Source organism: Eretmochelys imbricata, chromosome 4, assembly GCF_965152235.1.
Source record: "Eretmochelys imbricata isolate rEreImb1 chromosome 4, rEreImb1.hap1, whole genome shotgun sequence".
Classification (NCBI taxonomy): Eukaryota; Metazoa; Chordata; order Testudines; family Cheloniidae; genus Eretmochelys; species Eretmochelys imbricata.
Window position 1 is genome coordinate 64,375,533 of NC_135575.1, and position 12,074 is coordinate 64,387,606.

General features: G+C 41.6%; 1 protein-coding gene across 1 annotated transcript in view; it reads left to right on the plus strand.

Annotated features, from left to right (window-relative positions):
• The first annotated feature begins 476 nt into the window (after positions 1–476).
• Positions 477–12,074, plus strand: part of GUCY1B1 (guanylate cyclase 1 soluble subunit beta 1) — a 63,215-nt gene continuing 51,617 nt past the window's right edge. Inside the window, exon 1 of the mRNA XM_077814473.1 lies at positions 477–544. The gene's annotated coding sequence lies outside the window, so the exon portion shown is untranslated. The remainder of the gene's footprint in view (positions 545–12,074) is intronic.

Genomic DNA, 12,074 nt, shown 5'->3' on the forward strand with positions numbered 1-12,074 from the left:
GGCGCCTGCTCAGATTACGGCCCTTGCTATAGCGCGGGGTGGGGAGGGAGGCTGAACCAAGAGATGGGCTGGGCGCGGGGCAGCGGCGGTGGAGGGGAGGGCAGGGGGCTGACGGGGAGGGCAGGCGAGGGTGATGGCGGCGGGGGGGGGGGGGGAGATGCCCGTGGAGTGCTGCGCTGGGGGAGGCGGCTGGGGCTGGCGCCCCGCTGTGGGGGCGATGCTCAGTAGGGGATTTTCTCCCCCGCGGGATGATCGGCCCCAGGACGCACCAGGGGATGCGGGGCGGGGGAGGGGGGTGCTGGTCTCCTTCCCCGGCCCGCCCGCCCGCAGCAAATGACTGCGCCCTCGCACTGCTCCTATGAGCAACCCCCCGCCCCCCGGTCTCTACTGTCCCCTGCTCCCCCCCCCCTTCGCTGCTGGCATCCCCGTGACTGACCCTCCCTCTCCCCCCCCCGCCTCCGTGTCCGCAGTACGGATTCGTCAATCACGCCCTGGAGCTGCTGGTGATCCGGAATTACGGCCCGGAGGTTTGGGAGGACATCAAGTAAGTGCCGCCCCCGGCGCGCTCCGAGAGACCCCGGCTCGCTCGCTCGCTCTGTCCGGGAGCCGCCTCTCCTCGGGGCAAGATGCGCCCCCCGCCCCCGCCCCCGCTGTTCGCCCCGCTCCGCCCCTGGCCTGCCCCTCATCGGGTCCCCCCGGGGGCCCCGCGGCAGCAGGAATCTTTCCCCGTGCGGATCGTGGCTCCCTTCCCCCGTCGGGATCCCCCCGCCCGGGCACTCTCAGCGGCAGCCGCGGCTGGTTCCCACGCTCCTGAGCAGGGCGGGAGGGAGGGGAGGCAGCCGCAGCAGCCCGGGGGACACGGGTCAGGGCCGCGGGGCGAGAGGCAGCTCCCGGCTCGCTGGCGCTTCCTGGTCAGCATCGCTCAGGTTCGTGGGAAGGAAGGAGCAAGGTCGGTTCCACAGACTCAGCAGCCTCCTGAATGGGCCGATCCGAGCTCAGTTGCTCGTGGGAATGTTGCAAACGCGCCAGCGCTGATCCCAGGCTGAGCTCCCGGGTGCGAGTCCAGGGGCTCCAGCGCATCCCAGCTCGCAGCCCGATCCCTCCTTTCACACAGCGCGGCTGCTGAGCTAGGCTACGTGCAGTGAAGGACACGATATATGTACAGTGCAAGGAGAAAGTGTTTGTTTTTGTTCTTTTCAAAATTTGGCAATTTGTTTGTAAACAAAGTGTTAAGTGTTTTCAACCACCACCGTACTGTACAGTTAACATGGTCCTTAATGCAGCATTACATTTTTCAATGTCAATCCACAAAAGTGTGCAGCAGGAATTGCGTAAACCAAGCACCTGATATGTATGTTCAAGTCAGGGAGTACATGCAAACTTCTCTGATCATGCTCACCCAATAGTACACAAGAACTGCGTGTTTTGCACACACCCTTCTTGCCTGCACACTTTTGCATCTGGACTTATGGATATTGCAGACACAACCTGTTAATTATACAGAGTTGTATACTTCTGCCTGTAGCTATGAGCAGTCTTCAGAAAGTAACTACTTGCTCTGACATGGTTAGCACAGCATTTTCAAATTCATTCAGGGAAGGCTTCATTTTAGCTCAGCTGGGGCTTGACTCATTCTCCCTCCATTGGTTTCAATGGAATTGCCCCAGGGATGAAATTGACCTCTGCTGTTCATGGATCCTGAATGTGGTCCCATTTTGACTCTTGGATAAGAGTAATAGACATTGTGTATGTAGGGGGTTCGGACACCACATGGGAAGACTCCAGTAACATTCTGGTGTCTGGTCACTATTTGGTAGACACAACAATTAAATCTCTTGCAAATTCCTGAAGGAATCCAAGTGGAATTTGTAGTTTATACCTTCTTAATTAAACACAAAATACTATATAAAACTGACATTAACAGATTACTTTCACACTGAACTTGAAATAAGAAAAACATTTATACAATAAGAAATAGTGTATAAAATGGCTAGTATTTTCCTGTATATTAATATTATCAAAGATAATATTATAGCTTTCTTGAGCCCAACTCATTCTGTTTGATCCTCCAAGGAAGCCTAAATTTAGTTTGAGTGACATTAGTTTGTTTCCAAGGAAATAATTATTATGTCAAAATATTGAATGATGATTTCACTGCTGGATTGGACAGAAGTATGGCTTGGGTTGTGAGGAACCCAAGTCTGTTTAACTCGAATGTTAACTGTTAAACTCTGTTTAACACAAATACAGTTACTTTGATACTTAACCAAAATCATAGGAAAAACAGGTAAAATGCATGACATTCTGCATTCATAAATGCATGATATAGTTTTAAGTTTGCCCTGTAAGACATTTCTTCTTTAACTCTGGGCTTAGTGATAATGCTGGATCTTAGAAAAGCAGATGAAAACCAGAATTTAATACATGGGCACAATGTGTTATTTTGGATGAGGAGTAGGATTTTTTAGGTTTACCTCAGTTACTTGCGGGAATGGTTCTTTCAACTGGCACTCTAATTTCCTTAGTGTTATTTTAATTTTTGTGTGTGAAGAGTCATTATGTAGTAAATGGAAAGGATTTGTGTTCATCTCAGAGCATGCAGAACATTGTTTTCGTTAGAATCATCAAGATCAAATGTGCCATTGAATGAAGCTTTGCCTGTAGAAATGGAAGAGAAAATGATTCATGAGTTTTTGATGCTGTTGTAAGAGTGACATTTTGCTGACACCATTATCATCAAAACATTGACACAATTACAATTACACTCCTGGCCTTCAAACAGCTCTTCAACATTTCTTTGCAACCACCATCAGCCTCATAATTTGGGTTACTGAAAAAGGAGGCATGCAAATGACACACAGTGGAACTCTCAGGAAGATTAGCTCTGTACTTTTGTATCCACCTATAAAACAGAAGACACTCAAAACATAGCATACTTTTTTATGAAACAAGGGATTCTATAAAGAGAAACTAAACTAAACTTATAAAGCAACTGAAGTAGGTTTTGGTGAGATCTGACAGATTACAAATTGATATTACTGTGGAAATCTGGCTTGATTTTTAATAAAGAACTGGAATTACAAAATAATAATATTAATAATAATAAAAAAACAATTTCAGAGAAACACTGGAACCTTGCTTTACTGAACTAACATGGCAGATCCCAAATAAAAAGATCAGAGGTTGAACGCAGAAAAAAGACGAAAAGTCTGAAATCTGTCTGATAGCATGTAATCCCAAATTATAGAGCTTCCATTGGCTTCCCCACCTTAGTATTTATGGGAGCTAATTCTACTTCTGTTTTATAAATGTTGTCTTCCTGGTACTCATAAAATTCAGAATCTGGGGTTTTTCAGTAGTTTCCTGGAACGGGTCATGCCACCTTCCTTGTACGAACTCAGCTGAGTATGTTGAGATAGGAGAGTAATGTCCACATGGGGGAAAGTCTTCATGAAGTCGATGAACATTGGTGCAGCAGATTGTCCTTAAAATAAAGTAAGCATGTTCCTAGATAATATTTTCCTTTGCTCACTAAAAGTTACATGGTCTCTGTCATGTTTGCCATTTTAGTCCACTTTTTCAATTCATTTCTTCTGAAGAAGTTGACTCTGTATATGGAACAAATGATTCACTGTATGCAGACCAACGTTGTATTATTCTGCATACAGGGGTTTTCATGCTAAATAAACGGCTATTTAGGGCTCTAGTTCTTTTTTATATTTAGAGGCTTTTGGTGTTTTTCTCCCCTTCTCAGAAGAAGAATAGATTTCAGACTCCTTATTTTTGTCATTGTTACATGTAGAAGACCATTTCAGATCTGGTGTGGCCATTTATACCTTTCTCTAGTTACCCGCTGCTAGAAACAAATGAGCTCATCGGGATTTACCCCTTTGCTGTCATGGGGTAATCTTCACATTCGGGTATGTGTTTTCAGCTTGGTATACAGGAATTTGTACTATGACTTCCATCATGTTGATGAGAATTGCTACCGAATATTTAACCCATAATGTCTATAGACGGTGCCATTCTGTTGTTTTTGACAGTCTTTCATATGTATGTTTCTTGTTGCACTGCAACTCTAACTGCCAAACAGACAACCACCAATGCCTATGAGCTCTTTATTGTCCTTTATTTTACATTAAAGAGAGTTTAACGTCAACACATTAAACATATTAAAAAGATAGGCACATGCACATATTAAAAAGACAATTCCAGTAGGGAATATGTAAATTATTGTCCATCCTGAGCTTCCACCACTGTGGTTAGGCTTTGAGCTGGATTATCTTTAAACAAATCAAAGGTGCCTCTGTGGCCTCCTGTATCTGGGTTTTGCTCAGGCTTGACCCCCAATCTGTGATACTTTCAGTGAGTGAGATTTCAAAAAAAAAATATGAGTGAGATTTTAAATGTCTTATTAAAACACACAGCAAAACTCTTCATCACAACAACAAGATCCTTTAGAGTCTCCTTTAAAATTAATGCAGAATAAGTGTTCCTCTTCCCAAATAGCAGGTCTTGAAATACCTGGCTCTGTGAAATTAAGCAAAGTGTATTGCCTGGAGGTGAAGGAAGTTATTCAAATGAAATCTCTGTCTTCTTTCTGTTTCTGTGCTAAAGACTACCGTAAAACAAGGTTACATGACCTGGTGAGTACAGAAAAAGTAGACCAGAGGTAGAAGCCTGGCCTGATTGCAAAAGGCTGCTGCTAAACATCTGGTGATACTGTACTAGACCCCCTAGAAAAGAAAATCTAAGAACAAGCGTGTGTCACAATATGTACATAGCAAGTGGTGGTGTGTTACTGTGATCCCAGGAACCACAGTTCCCTCCCAGCTCCCCACCTTGATCCGGGGAGTAGGGGTAGTAATTTGCTTCCCCAGTGCTCAGCATTTGCAATGGAGCCAAGGCTCCAGCCATTCCCTTCCCCTCTTTGCCCACCTACTGTGAGGCGGGGAAATAAATGGATGCAAGGGCTCTGCTTGCCCAGACTCAGGGTTTGGGTTGCCTGCTAATTAGTGGTTTTTCCTCATTTAATAGTCCTTTGTATGGTAGTCCCAAATTACAACTAGCCCCAAATTAAGACTTAAACCAATCTGCTCCTCTCCAGAAATGTTTAAAAACTTCCCAGTGTGAACTGATGTCATCTTACCTGAGGTGTTTTGTGGTGATGTTACCATTCTGCCATTGTTCCATGAGAAAGCCACTGTCTCACATTTTCAGTGCTGTCTCTCAGCCAACTTCTAAAGCCACCATACCACCCAATAGCTAATATTTTTGCCTGAAATTCCATCATAAAAACTGCTATATTATTATTTAACTGGAGTTTGAATTGAAAATTAGATGGACTGTTAATTATTGCAGATTCCACCAAAATGGGTCTAATCTGATGCCAGTCAGAATGGAGAATTCTTAGTAACATTGATAGGAGTCCTATGCACACAGCAGCAAAGAAGAAAAGAAGAACATTCAAAGTGAATTTTTTATTAATATTAGCAGTAATAGTAGCACCTAGGATCCTTAGTTATGGCCCAGGATTCCATTGTGCTAGGTGCTGTACAAACCCAGAACAAAAATCAGTCCCACCCCAAATCGCTTAGTGAGCATTTGAACTATAGATTGATCTTGCAAGTTTTCTCTCTGTTCACTGGAGGGGCTTCAGAGGATCTGTGCTGTCACTGGAGCCCTCGAGAAATTTCATTCCTCCTACGGTCTGAATACTAGTGAAAAGTGCACTGTACCTGGCTACCACTGATGGATTGTGTGGAGATAGGAGTAGGTTGGCAATAGGGCACCCTCATGTCACAACAGTCAATGCTCACAATTGATATGATGATTATCTCAAAAACAAACAGTTGTGAACACTTCAGAGAAATGACTTCAGGTAAGGAATAAGCTGCAAAACTCAACAATTTTTTTATATATGCCAATGCATAAGCAGTAAAGAGTAAGGCAAAATGCAGTATTTATTACACACACAAAGCTATGCTACACGGACAGTATTAAGGTTGCAAAGTCAAGAAGTCAAAAGTTAGGAAATGCCAGTGTTAAGGTTAATTTTTGCCCTAAATTGTCCTAGATGGACACAAATCAGACGTCAAAACTTATAACATTAAAAAACCAGTTAGAGAACACTTAAATCTCTTTGGTCACTCGATTACAAACCTAAAAGTGGCAATTCTTCAACAAAAAACTTCAAAAACAGACTCCAATGAGAGACTGCTGAATTGGAATTAATTTACAAACTGGATACAATTAACTTAGGCTTGAATAAAGACTGGGAGTGGATGGGTCATTACACAAAGTAAAACTATTTCCCCATGTTTATACCCCCCCCCCCCCACTGTTCCTCACACGTTCTTGTCAACTGCTGGAAATGGCCCACCTTGATTATCAGTACAAAAGGTTCCCCTCCACACCCCCCTGCTCTCCTGCTGGTAATAGCTCACTTTACCTGATCACTCTTGTTACAGTGTGTATGGTAACACCCATTGTTTCATGTTCTCTGTGTATATAAATCTCCCCACTGTATTTTCCACTGCATGCATCCGATGAAGTAGCTGCAGCTCACAAAAGCTTATGCTCAAATACATTTGTTAGTCTCTAAGGTGCCACAAGTACTCCTTTTCTTTTTTTTTGCGGATACAGATTAACACGGCTGCTACTCTGAAACCTATATTAACTGAGTGCCTCACAAACGTTAATTAATTTATTTTTATAAAACCTTTGGGAAGTGAGGGAGTGTTATTACCTCCATTTTACAGATAGGGAGTTGAGATAGAGATTGAAGTCTGAAGTTTCCGCTAATTTTGGGTGCCAAATTTGAGACCCCGTAGGATCAGATTTTTCAGTGTACTTAACATTATATGTTTCAGAGTAGCAGCCGTGTTAGTCTGTATTCGCAAAAACAAAAAGGAGTACTTGTGGCAGCATCTGATGAAGTGAGCTGTAGCTCACGAAAGCTTATGCTCAAATAAATTGGTTAGTCTCTAAGGTGCCACAAGTACTCCTTAACATTATATGGATTTTTATATGCTCAAACTCAGCTCCCATTGACTTCCATTACAGCTATGAGTGTTCAGCACTTATGCAAATCATATCCCAGTGTCTCAGATTGGGCATCCAGAGCCCGCCTGTGGTTGAAGCCTCGAGTCCTGCCAGTCCCCTGCTAGGCCATGGCATTTTTATAGCATGTTGGGGGGCTTTTGAAAGAAAAAGGTTAAGAACCCTTGCTCCAGTGGATTCATACTCTTCTACCCATTCTCCCTCAGGTTGGACCTCTTTTGCCTCATCCCTTCCAACCTGTTCCTGTTCCAGACCTGTGTCTACCCCACTCTGGCTCCTTGTCACATCCGATTTTTACCTAGATTGCGCTACTTAGGCTTCTGATCCTATTCCCTGTCTCCTTGCACAGCAAGTCCTAGTCTCACGCCCTCTGGGCCACACCCCTTGCACTCCCATCACCCACTAACTGCTTTTCCCCAATTTCATTGCCAACACAATCCCCGTTTCCCCCCACTCCCAGATCCTCATCCAGTCTACCCCGTCCTTTCCTCTGGCTCCTAGATTCTTACAAAGAGAAGTGTCAGAGTGCCATAACTATTGAGGAACATTTTCAAAGGCACAACTGGCAATTAGGTACCTGTCATAAATATAAAGCGAAGGGTAAATGCCTTTAAAATCCCTCCTGGCCAGAGGAAAAACCCTTTCACCTGTAAAGGGTTAAGAAGCTAGGATAACCTCGCTGGCATCTGACCACAATGACCAATGAGGAGACAAGATACTTTCAAAGCTGGAGGGGGGAGAAACAAAGGGTCTGGGTCTGTCTGTGTGATGCTTTTGCCAGGGACAGAACAGGAATGGAGTCTAAAATCTTAGTAAGTAGTCTAGCTAGGTAAGATTCTGTTTGTTTAAATGGCTGAGAAAATAAGCTGTGCTGAATGGAATGGATATTCCTGTCTTTGTGTCTTTTTGTAACTTAAGGTTTTGCCTAGAGGGATTCTCTATGTTTTGAATCTAATTACCCTGTAAGGTATTTACCATCCTGATTTTACAGAGGTGATTCTTTTTTACTTTTTCTTCTATTAAAATTCTTCTTTTAAGAAACTGAATGCTTTTTTCATTGTTCTTAAGATCCAAGGGTTTGGGTCTGTGGTCACTTATGCAAATTGGTAAGGATTTTTATAAAACCTTTCCCAGAAAAAAAGGGGTAAGATTTGGGAGGATTTTGGGGGGAAAGATGGTTCCAAAAGAACTCTTTCCTAATAATAATAATAATACCGGTGTTAGACGTTTGGTGGTGGCAAAGGGTAAATTAGTTTGTACCTTGGGGAAGTTTTAACCTAAGCTGGTAAAAGTAAGCTTAGGAGGTTTTCATGCAGGTCCCCACATCTGTACCCTAGAGTTCAGAGTGGGGAAGGAACCTTGACAGTACCTAAGTCCCATTAAAAGTTAGGCATTGAAACTCAATGGGAGTTAGGTGCCTGACTTCCACTTCTGCTTTTGAAAATGTCCTCCATTGCCTTAGGCACTTTTCAAAACCAGAGAATCTGATCTGTTTTCTGTTTGAAGTTGGTGTAGCACAGAGTTGTACAAAATAATTGTTGCAACTTCTAACAAACTTTCTACTTAACAGTATTTTATTGTAATTTTTCTTATTAAATGTGGCACCTATTGGATTTTTGAAAGTCACATCATTTCATGAGAATTTCTAGTGTAGTAAAAAGTGCTTTGTTTTTATGCTCCAATAAGCAGAACAAATCATAAAATAATTCTGCAGTGTTTGAGATGTGACAACCTACAAAATGAATATACTGATCTGGCTTTTTATCGGTGTGGGTGTTCATTTCAGACTATCAATTTATTGACCACAGGTGTATCTGCTAAGCTTTGTGAAAAAAAGCCCCAAACTTTTCTGTGTTGGTAAATCCTGTGAGAATCAAACCCCAGCCCAACGTTGGGTGGGGGGAGGGGAAGCTGTTTAGTTTAAAGACTTAGGGTATGAGCCTGCACTTTGCTTTCAGTTTGTTTTTTTAACAACCTCAGAAATTGCACACAAAAAGGGTGTTAAAATAAGCAACATTTTTAAGGTTTCAAAGTCAAGGATTCAAAAGTCAGGAAATGTCAGAATTAAGGTTGCCTGTCGGTCTGATTGGCGGAAGTGCTGAGCATTCAGAGCTGCAACTGAAGTCAACAGGAGCTGGGCTTTGAACATATAAAGTGCTACATAATGCCAAGTACTCTGAAAAATCAGGTCCTAGACATCTCAAATCGGGCATGCAAAATTAGTGGAAACTTTTGACCTTAATCTCTTTATGCTTGAGTTCACTATTTGTAAAATGAGGATAATACTACCTACTGCCTTTCTTAAGTGCGGTGTTGTGATGATAAATTCATTAATGTTTGTGAATCACTCCTGTATTATAGTGGTGACCTCATAGAAAGGCCCATGAGGAAATTACTAAGTCTTTATTCAGAGCAGTGTTTGAATACTGTGAAAAAAGTAAGGCCTGAACCACACATTGAACAATGTGGGAAAACAAAATATCGAATAGCTACTCAGTAATTGAGCACCATCAGTCCTGTGCACTGAATGAACCAGGGGCCCTTTGGAAAAAATAGTATGTGATCATGTAATTAAAGACAGTGTCATAATGCATATGCCGAATTGCACAGGTAACCTTAATTCTAGTATTTCCTAACTTTTTAGTTTTTGGCTTTGCAACTTTATTAATAATCTTATAACATAGGCTTATATATATATATATATATATATATATATATATATATATATATATTGTTTCAACAAGGTAGAAGGGTGTGTGTGTGTGTGTCTCTCTCTCTCTATATATATAAACACACACACACACACCCTTCTGCCTTGTTGAAACCACACTGCATATAGGTCTGAATGCAGTATTAGCATCAAGATGGCTCAGGGAGACTTGAAGGAATGTACTTTGGAGAAGACCTTACTGATGCTCCAGAGAACAGAATGTGTTCTCCTTTAGTGCATGCTTGCAGCCAAAGCTCATCATGCTTGTCAGTGTTTGAAATTAGCCATTTTGTGGCAGTATGGCAAACTGATAAATGTTCCCTTGTAGATGCCTCTTGTCCCCTAGAATCTAAGACTTAATTTAAAAAACTTGTCTCCAAGAGTGAAGAAAACCTTTAAAAATGAACCAGATGTAGAACAATGCAATGATGTTTGCCTGAGGCTGCAAGAAGCAATCTGGAAAGAAAGCTGTAACAAAGTCATGAACAGCCCCAGTTTATTTACAGAGGGTCATCCACTCTGAAGCCTAATGACAACAGTTTATATCATTACATTGTTAACAGTTTCACTGCTGATTAAAGCTCATAAGAAGAGATGAACAGTCATATTAACTAGACTATAAACCCTTTGGGGCAGGGACCATCCTTTTACAATATGTTTTTATAATGCTTAGCACTATGTAATAATAAATAATAATAAATAAATCAATAAATATGAAGCTCTGCACAATCTGCTGTGAGTGGCATCTCATTTAGGAGTTATGAGTGGGTGGAGCTTGGGAGAGTCCCACCACTAATTTTTTGAGTCCGGGCTAATGTCTTATCTTGTCTTCTACTTGGTGTTCTGTTACACTCTACGGAAGAGGTTCTCTACTTCCAGTCTCGTATGTTCATACACCCATGTAGCTAAAGAAAGAATATTTGCTTCTAGAACATAAGAACAGTCATACTGGGTCAGACCAATGCTCCATCTAACCCAGTATCCTGTCTCTGCCAGTCCCAGCTTCTGGCAGTTGGAGGCTTTGGGACACCCAGAGCATGGGGTTGCGTTCCTGACCATCTTGGCTAATAACCATTGATCGACCTATCCTTCATGAACTTATCTAATTCTTTCTGGAACCCATTTATACTTTTGGCCTTCACAACATCTCCTAGTAATGAGTTCCACAGGTTGACTGTGGGTTGTATGAAGAGGTACTTTCTTGTGTTTGTTTTCAAACCTGCTGTCTATAAATTTGATTTGGTGACCCCTGGTTCTTGTATTATGAGAAGGGGTAAATAACACTCCCTTATTCACTTTCTCCACACCAGTCCTGACTATATAGGTCACCACCATCATATCCCCACTTAGTTGTCTTTTTTTAAGCTGAACAGTCCCAGTATTTTTTAATTTCTCTTCTTATGGAAGGTATTCCACACCCCTCATCATTCTGGCTCTCATGCGCTGTACCTTTTCCAATTCCAATACATCTTTTTTGAGTTGGGGCCACCGGAACTGCACACAGTAGTCAAGATTTGTAAATTGCTTTGTAAAGATCAAAGGCACTGCATACCTACAATGTTAATTATTCTTAATTGTCTGCTATCAGTGCACATTGATGAAAGAATAAACTCTTTCTCTATAGATTAGGCTTAAAGTCCATATTTATTTTGGAATAATATAGGACTTAATTAAAAAAAACCAAAATATGTCCAGGCTTAATATAATTAATATAGTTAACTGCAGTGGTCTGCAAAAAGTTGTGGAAAATTGATTTTTCATGGCACCCTTACAATTGTATGGGTTTCCATAGTGCAGAAGGCAGACATAGTAATTATTCAGTCAGGCATGATCATAATGGTTTTGGAAAAGCCATAAGTGTGTAAAAAAGATGATACTGAATTGACTTCATTTGTGTTTGAAAGATAATTCAGGATGAAATCTTCATTACTGAAAGGCCAATAGAGGAATCCATTTTTTCCCATTATCCCTTTTAACATTTAATGAGTTATCTTTCAAATAGTGATTTAAGTGGCACTAATGGATAGCTAGTTAAATTCATAAATGAAACTCTTTCATTCATATTATTCCAAAGATTAATTAACAAGAACCCCTGAATGTTAAAAGTAAACTGATTCTTTTCATATAACAAACCCGTAACATTAAGGAGTTGACTCTCCATCGAAGGAAACTCCATTAGGGGAATCTTGTGGAGGGCAGATCTGATTTTTTAACTGGCACTTCCTGTTCATTTCTGCTAAAAAAAAGAAATGATGGCATAATATGAGCCAGAGATTTTTGCATCATCTCGCTCCATGTCCTG